Raw genomic sequence first — 10,062 nt, forward strand, 5'->3', positions numbered from 1 at the left:
AAAGACGCCACAAATATGGAATCCATAAACATGAAAAAAGGAGCTAATCTGAAGAGTTATCCTTACATTTGGAAAAATGTTAAGTATTGTTGAAGGAATAGTTCAACATTTTGAGAAATAGGTTTATTTGCTTTCCAGCCGAGAGTTAAATGAAAGGATCAATGACACTCTCATAACTGAATGCTAAATATGAAGCAATGTCCAGAAGTCAATCAGCCTGGATTGGTAGCAGGAGGAAACAGCTTGCCTGGCTTAATCCAAAGGCAAAATCATCCAGCTATCAGTCATCTAAAGTCTCTGCTCCGTCGCAGTGATGCCAAGACTCGAAGAAGTCACTGCACCCGGCCAAGAAATAGTTCATAAACCCCCCCCGTACAACCACAACTTGTAGGTTTTACACCTTGGTTTTTGTACAGACTAAACAAATGAGATATAACATATAAATCAGTGAGCTTTAAAGGTGCTGCTAGCTGAGTTTTTTTAAGTTCGAACAGGCTAGTTGTTTCCCCCTGTTCCAAGTCTTTATGCTAAGCTACGCCAATCAACTCTCGTACCTAGCTTCATATTTACTGTATGTGAGGCGTGATAGTGGCACTGATCCTGTAAACTAACTTTCTGCAAGATAGCGAGAGCATATATCACAAGATGTTGAACTATTCCTTTAATTTCTGATAACATTTGACATGTCAAAAAGTCAGAAAAGCACAGGTGCAATCAATAACATAAATGATGGCTGAATTCCATTTCGTTTCTCCAGATTCATGACCCTGGTACAGTACATGATGGTTCACCAGTATGGCTTTTTAGATAATTGAATGGAAAAGTCATCGTTAATATTATCAGTTTCACCTCTGCTTTCCCCGCTATGACAAGTCAAAATGTCTGTTTTGAAAAAGGTCTTTAGCCATGTTGTGGAAAGTTCTTAAGATACACTGTCCACCTCCTTAATTCCTCAAACAAATGAAGGCTTTTCTTTGACATTACAGAGTTCAGGTCATCTGCCGCAGGAGTTTCAGAGTCGATAAGGATGTGCTTGAGATTCAAATGTTGTTAGGTTTCAAAATTATGTTCCCCGTCCTCTGTATACTTCAGTATTCTCGGTACTACAGTATATCCCTGCTCACAGTCTATAGGACACAGCAGCTGTTTCTGTGCGTACCTCTCCTCGGTCCCCACTGAGAGGTGTCAGTCCTGCATTGAAGTGCTGGGTACAGTGTGGGCCTCATGGTGGAGTCTACAAGCGTAGGAGACCCCCCGCCAGGTCTAATGGGCAATGAAGGATCCTCGGACCCTTTCAGTCCTGCAAGAGCCCCTCAGCCCTCGCTCAATTACACTGCAGGCGTCTCAGTCTTTGCCTGGTCAATTACCAGCCAGCCCCTGCATTTACTGTCGTGCACACACAGGTTGCAAGATAATCAGTGTCCAAAATTGCCCGGTTAGAATGAAGGGATGGATGGAGACGTATTCAGATTAGTCAGTCAAGCTGAAGGGGAGGTAGGAGGGATGGGGACAGCTATCAATCTCAATCTGGCTTCAGTGGTTGGAGGGGGAGGATCACGGTGACCTTTCAACTTTTTTTCTGGAAAGATATGATCCCGGGAAATTTTTACTGATGTGATAGCTGTCTTGTACAATGTGTGTGTGTGTGTTTGTTTTCGGAACAGAGAGATGGTTTCTGTATGTGAGCTCCACTCTTAGCTTTATTTACATCTCTAATCAATAATCCTGGCTGTGCATGTGTGTGTGTGTGTGTGTGTGTGTGTGTGTGCGTGAACGCCTGTATACACATCCACTTACCCACTCATCTACCACATCTCATATTCCATCCACCTTCCCCTCTCTCATACCTGTCTACTCAGCCGGCCAGGTAAAAAAAAAAAAAACTCTGACACCTGACCAAGGGAATTAATCATCCTTGACCCTGGACCAATTACCCCTCATTACCCACTCTGTGTCGACCTCTCAAGGGGAGAGCCGTGTAACAATAGCACAACATGAATGTCAGTGGCGTCATAGAACCGAGCCCTAATGGACACGACCGTGTCTCCTTAGGAGTTCAGGTCGACTAACCTTCAAGTCCTTGTCACTCTCCAACAGCGAAAGTACAAAGGAGGTCATTGTTCAGAATCAGGGTCTAATGACCTCTTGAGATGAAGTGCAGAGGGCCGCCGGCAATGAGAAAGCAGTCATGCTGGAAATGGATGATTTAAGGTTTGGGATAGCAAGAAAGTATCGAGACACCCGATTTTAAGGTGTGAGTGTTTGTTCTGTATATTTGGACATTCTTATTTTTTGTTCTTTTTAAATTGACTGTTGCTATGTGTTTAAAATTTGTTAAAGACCAGAGTTACTTGTTGGGTGAAGACCTATTAGCTCCAATATGTCCTTCTCTGGACATCAGGCTTGCCAGTTCTGCTTTAAATCACTGCTTTGAGCACATTTATGTAGGATGTCATGTTTAATTTTCTACCTTATGATCAGAATTTACTGGACGCTATTTTGTTTGTTTGCTTCTTTGTTCTTTAATTTGTTTTTTATGTATCTTATGAAGCAAAAACTTGAGGTTAACCTAAAGATATATGCTCTGCCAATAAGATTCTTATAGTATTTATTCAATGTTTCTAGGAACTAATAGAACTGCTTTATTTTTAGGTATTTTTTAGTTTATCCAGTGGATTTTGTGCAGGATTCATAACTAAATTATAGACCTTTTGTTGTGTTTATCCTTAATTGAAGTTCAAACACAAAACTCACCAACCCTGGTATTGCCAGGTTTTCACTCGGCAACAGTGATATTGATTTGTCGGGACAAAAAGAATTAACTGAACAAAGCCCACGACAGCGTCTCCTGTCTTTTACCCATCAGAATATTTTGTTGTCATTCAATCTGTGCTCCTCATCTACCTGTCTGTGCAGAGAGGGCTCCTGTGTTCACTGACCTCTCCTCTTAAAACACAATGAAGCAGGAACAATGACCGCGGGGGGTTAATTACCACCAATTAGAGGCCGAAGTGGCTCTCCTTCACCATGGTTTGTGTGTAACCCAAACCCAGAGAGCCGTATGGGGAGAGCTCTATTGTAATGTCCGTCCTCCTGTCTCTGGTCCTCACTGGGAGCTGAGCCCTTCCTTCACCTGCCTGCAGGTACACACTGCATGAAGGGGGAGGTTGGATCCTTCAGATATTTCCACATTTAATTCAATTTGTGCATAGAAAATCCTTTGAACATTTGCAGCATTAACGTATTCTAACTTTCATCTTAGCGCCTCTGATCACTGGATGATTTCAGTCCATGTTTCTTTTACTTTTCTACTCTACATTACTTTTCTATTTTGCTGTTATTAACATCACATATTTATTTATTTGTGTCTGTATTCAAAACACTCGAAAAACTGTCGGTTGCTTCTTGTTTCTGATCATTTCACTTCGGAAGTGGCTATAGATAGGGATTCCTGCGTGTCAATAGTCCATTTATTGTTGGTACAGAATTATTACACATGAGCAAGATCATGTGATCAAAGTCAAATTGTTTCAAAATGGAGGAATGGTTTTGCTTGTAAATGATAGACCAATCCTTCCCATGGTTTGGGTTAAAATGGTTATGTTAAGGCACAAAAAACACTTGATTAGGGTTGGGGAAAGATTATGGTTTGGGTTTAAACAGTAAAATGTGGTAAAAATGTCCCATTTAATGGCACCAAAATGCCCAACATGATGGTAACAATATGTTTGGTTAATGGTAAGAGGTCTGGCAATAAATTCCAAAAACTCATTATGTACCAATAGAACAAACTACTATCAACACAGAAAACCAGTCCAGACCAACAAGCCTGTGGACTTTGTGTCAATAGTCGGTAAATTATTGCACCAGCACTGTAGCCGGTGCCTTTCACTTAATGCTGCTTTACTTAGCAGGTAAGGGGTTAATGGACTGGTCCCCGGAGGTTTGTGCAGAAAGCTAATGGGCCTGGCAAAGATGATGAGGTCACTCACTCACTGCTAAGAAACAATAAGCGATTTACAAGCCAGGATATCATGCCAATACTGTTTGCTTTCTATTAATACATTATTTATATTCATACCTTTCACTGGTATACGGAGTAGTGGAAATATTAATAATCAGATGACCAGTGTATCATATTTGCTGAACTGGAATACACTTGTGAAGAATGTGTGGCTGATTTAACAAATATATCTTAATGTGGTGGCTAAATTTGACTAAATTAGGATTATTAAAGGGATGCTGAGCAGACAGGAGTAGAAATGTCCAGCACTTGTTAGTTATATATATATTTTTTAAATTCTGTTGCTCAGATCATATGTGGGGTATAAATGCCTGATGTACTTGTAACAGCATTGATTTGTCCTAATAGCTGACATGTTCACTTCATTCATGGACTGGAAACTTGATATCCTGCTAGAACATCAAGAGACCATCTGTGAGGAACCATCAAAATAAAGCAGGATACACTTTGCCTTCCAGGCTAACATCCATGGATCCTCGGTGTGTGTGTGTGTGTGTGTGTGTGTGTGTGTGTGTGTGTGTGTGTGTGTGTGTGTGTGTGTGTGTGTGTGTGTGTGCATGCGTGCTCTGTGTTTTCCTTGATGTCGAAGCCTATTTTCTGGTGTCAAAGGACACCCATACGGTGATGTCCTTTAGCTCTATAGACAGATGGGACCATTACGGTCAAAGCCTCTGGCTTTGTTTGGCCTGAGCCAGTGATGAAATATTGATGAAAAAATAGAAATATTTTGCCTGCTGCTCAATGTTGCCCGTCTAAAAGGGTTAATGAGTGTAAGGACTTTCTTGTCTCCTGTTACAACAACGTGTAGCTCAACAAGCCACTAACATTGACTAGACTGGAGTCTGCAGGCTCTGTGGGGCTAACAAGGATCGATAGCCTTTGTCAATACTGGATTCACTTACCCTGTTATAATTGCTCTATTAGCTGAAATCTTTGATATGTTGAGTTTTAGGTTACACATTTTTTTGGCATTTTCCATCTTTAATAGGAACGCTTAACTAAATAGTTTTGACATTTTTGGAAATACACTTATTTGCTTCCTTGGAGAGAGTTTGATAAGAAAATACTCCCAATAGAATTTCTTTTTTACACTTCAATCTTTGTGACTAAACAAACAAGATATAATGTGTTAAATAGTGCTAAAGTTAGAGAGTAGCTAATTTTATTAACTTCGGACAGAGCCAGGCTATCTGTTCCCACTCTTTCTGCTTAGCTAAGCCAATCAACTCCTGGCTCCAGCGTCACATTTAAGGTACAAATATGAGAATGGTATCAATCTTATCTAACTCTCAGCAAGAGAGCCGATACTTCAATGAAAAGTAACAAGTACACACTTTGTCCTTGTTTTGTGAGCAACGATTTCCAGTATAATCTCTGGTTACTGCAATACAAACAGCCTGTATTATATTTGTAATACTATACTAACAGTTGTCTTATTGGCAACGGCATGTAAATCCTTGCGATCATTCACTGTAAATGTAATAACTTTACATCAGTTCTTTTGCAGGAAATACTATACATTCATGATAACTCAGAGAATCAGTTAAATAGAGCTCCTCCTTTAATTTCACCTCGTTTTTTTAATTACTCATCATTGTTATATATGTCCTACACACTCTCCTGAAAGCCTTTTTAACAGACTCACCACATAGTATAGACGCCGCTGTAATGAAAGTGCTTTTCATTATTTAGACTTAGTCAGCAGTGAGTCTGTGTGCTTCATGTCTGGCTGTAATCCAGATCCATGTGGCTGCATGCTAAACAGCAGTGTCAGTCTGCTGTTTGTCTGTAGAGAGACTCTCTGACAGCTCTTTAGACCTGTTGAGTCTGGCATTGAACCGCCTGTTCCTCATGCCAGGAGCCAACCAGCACATGATCAATCAACGTAACAATTTTCCAATGTTACTGAAAGCCCTTTCACCCATATATATATATCTTTGAAGCCGGAATAAAAATATACTTTCACTCAGCCTCTTCCAGCTTCGTCTTCACTTCTACACCCTCCTCCACTTCCCAGATCCCCCCCTGAGGGCAGCAGCAGTAATGCAGCATGTTGATCTCCAATCAATAGATTTATCTCCTTCATTTGCAAGGGACTTTTGCTCGTGCCTCCCCCCCGCCCCCCTTTTTCCTCTCCTCCACCTCCTCTCCGGGGGGTCTACTGGCAGGGGTTTGTTCGCTGGCACACACCCTTTATGTTCTTCGATCCGTTGCTCTGCGAGGTGGTGAATGGACGAGGGGCCTATCAAGTTGAAGGTGGCTATCCTGGTAGCTTTGTTTGCCCCACTCTCAGTGAATCCCTTGGATGATCTAAATGTTTAATGGCGCTGGTTATTTTGTTGTTATGGCGTGTGTTGTGATGGATGGTAATGCAGTGTAGGGTTTGTTTGGTTTTTTTTCAGATGGTGCCTGAATTACACCACAGGGTATATGTGGGCTGGTTGGGTTGGGTGTTTAACTGGAAAATATGTTCTTAAATTATAGCTGAAGTTAAAGGATTTTCTGCCTTCTAATTTCAGTTTTGGAGCCTAAAAGTCACAATATGGCAATAAATGAAGCATGACAAGAGTCTGTTGGACAGCACTAGAAGATCTATGCTCCTTTGTATGCATGGAATAAGAAAGATATGTTTTCTTTCATGGGACTTGTGAAAGCTGATCCAGTTGCCCACCTTGGTTGAACATTACTTGCCGCTTTGCACCTCAGTGAGTATGAGCGACACAGCAGTAGGTGAGGTTTTTATCTTGAAAGTAGATTCAGCCCCAGCAGAGTACATCAAAGATAGATTCCACTTTTAAAATGCCTCAGACACCCCTGTAAGCTGTGGGTTTAAAGTGCTGAAAAGAATCACAACACTGCTTTGCTTTGGATGAATAAAAAAAAACAACAACATTCTGTCCATCTCTGCAACTCTGCCTGCTGATATGCTTTTATTTCTGCCATGCCTGGTGTTTTGGATTTGAACGGCACCTCGTGTCATCCTTAAGAAACTCTTTGCGGTGGCTCGTTGTGTGGTGACAGCAGAAGAATTACCTGCGAAACACTCTTTGTCATCTCACTTTGCAAAGAGCTCACAAACAAGACCATTTAGCTATTATTTCCTCTCAGTCGCAGATACGCACACAGCAAAGCGAGCGTTTATCAAGAAAAATGGGCGACTGTGGGAGAGGAGGAAAATAGGACAGGTGGAGAGAGAGGCCAGGAGAGAGGGATGGAGAAAAGAGGAGGAGGAGGGGGGTTATTGGAGCCAGGGAGGGGTCATGGTGTCCCAGTGGAGAGAAATAGTGGAAAACATCCATAATTTTCACCGCGGGATCCCTTGTAATTGAGTCATTTAAAATACAGATACAGAGCTGAATCAAAGCAAAGTGGCTTGTGGTGGTGGTGGAGGAGAAGGAGGAGGAGGAGGAGGAGGAGGAGGCTGCAAAGTAAAATGGAAGAGAGGTAAAAACAAGGAGGTAGAAGTGAATGTCTCCTATTATTGGGCAAAGCTGGTCTGTTTATCTTTATCATCTGTCAGTCTTCTCTTTCAAGACAGGATATTACCTGTCAGAGGGTTTTTTGTTGTTGTTTGTTTGTCCTTTATTCTACTCTTTCACCCTCCCGAACACTCCTTCCTGCTCTCTTTATTTTTATTTTTGTAGTTAATGGACTTAAACATTTTGCAATTTTTATTTGTCCGATCCTCTCTCTATTTCGGCTTGTTGTTTTTCAGATCACTTATAATTTGCTTCTAACCGGACACTTTATATTTCATATTAATATTTTATTCCACAGACAGAGATTCAGACTGTTTTAAATTTAAAGAAAAACAACCAAAACTTAATGCAGCTACTGTTGAACAATATATTGGAAAATGGCACAATTATATACACAGTAAAAGACAAAAAAAAAAAAAACATGCTGGTTATAAACTTTGTTGGTGTGCATTTGTGAAAGACAAGGAACATGAAATAGTGGTATAAAGTGTAAAGCAGTGTACCAGCCATGCATGTAATATCTTATACATGAGATTTAGTTTAGGTTTAGGCCTGTTTATCAGGCACAGTAAAACAAAATGAGTAAACAGTAAAATATGCTAAAATAGAGAAACTACAAGAAAATATTAGAACACAGAATAACTCAGTAAAATGATGAGGACTGTATGGAAGGTAAAACTAAAACAAGTTTAGAAACAGGTAATATTTAAGGGAAAAAAAGTGAGTTTTTAGACATGATTTAAAAGATACATATTTTGTTCAGTGTGTCTTTCAAATATAAAAAGTATGAATACATTTCCTTGTTTCCCTGCATAGACAGCGTGTTTCTGAATGAAAGCCGTGCTGGGATACCTCAGAGGTCTCTAGATGAAACACTATCCGTTTCTTGTATCCTGCCTTTAGAAATTTACGCCCGTAGCAGGACTGTGGCAATTATAAAGCAATTACAGTTTCATATGGCCTGTTCTTTTGAGATTGAGGAGGAGAAAGGAGGAGGTAAAAGCTCAGTAGTTAAAAGGAGTAAGTGTGCCAATATTGATGTTCCTTTTTCTAAAGCCTTTGGTTGTCCAGCTGGGCATGTATTCCACTCGCCTGACCACGAAAACATCACATTTTTTTACTTAATTGAAAGATAAATGGAAAGGAAAATGATCGATGACAAAGCACACGTTGATGATTTCTTGAACTTTTTATTCTTGAAAGCTTTTTCTGCACTCAGTTTGATGAGTATCCCTACAGTTTTACCACAATAAACCCTGAGAACAAGAGTCTATTCTCTGTAAGACAATGACAGGGAGGAAGCTGCGTCTATGACACTTGACCAGCCTGCTACGATAACCTCAACTCCACACACTTGGTCTACACTGACTCAGTTCCCACTGCTTGATTGGCAGGACTCCAGAGACCCACACCTGCTTTAACTGCGCTTACTTCCTTCGCTGTCTGACCAGATGGAAGCTGAATTTGCAATCATTGTCTATGTGTTCTCGCGTCCTTGTTCACGTATGCATGCATGATCCGGCTGTATATGACGACCACCACCTGACTTACCCTTTGATACCAGAGCTCTTAAAATCATTCCCCAGCCACCTCCAGGTTTGAATACATTGGACAGCACATGGTAGCAATATGTTAGCAGGGCCAGGATCATACTTCACTCATGCTAAATTTGGGGGGGCTTCATTTAGAGGTGCTGGTCTGGGAACAGCCGTCGGCTCCCACTTAATTTCTCCTTTTTTGGAGGTGATAACATGCCCGGGGGGCTGACGAGGAAGGGAAATTGATATCTGTACGGATGTCTGTAAGACGTAGCACAGCCATGAAACGCCAATCTGCTTGTCTCAAATTCGAGGGTAATCATCCCTGTTCAAGCAGCTGCATAAGCATGTTGCATAAGGAACCATAGAGGGAAAATAAAGTTATTTAAGTGTTAAGAAACAGCACATATCTTAGTAAATTCATTATAAGCTTCAGGCTGGTGCATTTCCACTTTTATGTACTGAAATCCCTTTTTTGACATAAGAGATCTGACAGATTTGTGCCTTTAATATCACTGCATCATTATGCATTCATTAATAAAATCATCATAATGCATTAGTGCTGAAGAAATGGTTTCATCAGACACGAAAGCTTTAATAACTCAGTTTCTATGTCTGCTGTATCCTCCGGACCACACATTCATTTTAGTCCTTCCTGGTCGACTGTGCTCATTGAGGTTTGGATACAATTTATGGAGCAGGAACTGTTTTGCATAAGCAGTTTGGAAATTTGCAGCAATTTTACTTTCTTCTGTCTGGCTGTTGGCATTTTCCAGATGTGCAAAAATAGATGTTTCCACATGTGCAGCATGGGAGAAAACCAATAATCCTCAATTTTCATTTTGTTCTGTCAGATGGGAATTTCTTGATTCTTGAGAGATTCGAGCAATAAAACTATAAATAGCAAAAGTCAGCTTAAAACATCTGTGGCTCGGCAGAGGGAGCTGTAAAATGTATGTTAGCGCTCTTTGTTTGTTTCGACTATAAATCCAGAAATAAAGTTAATGTGAAGATGAACAGA

The sequence above is a fragment of the Thunnus albacares genome, chromosome 18 (assembly GCF_914725855.1).
Source record: "Thunnus albacares chromosome 18, fThuAlb1.1, whole genome shotgun sequence".
Lineage (NCBI taxonomy): Eukaryota > Metazoa > Chordata > Actinopteri > Scombriformes > Scombridae > Thunnus > Thunnus albacares.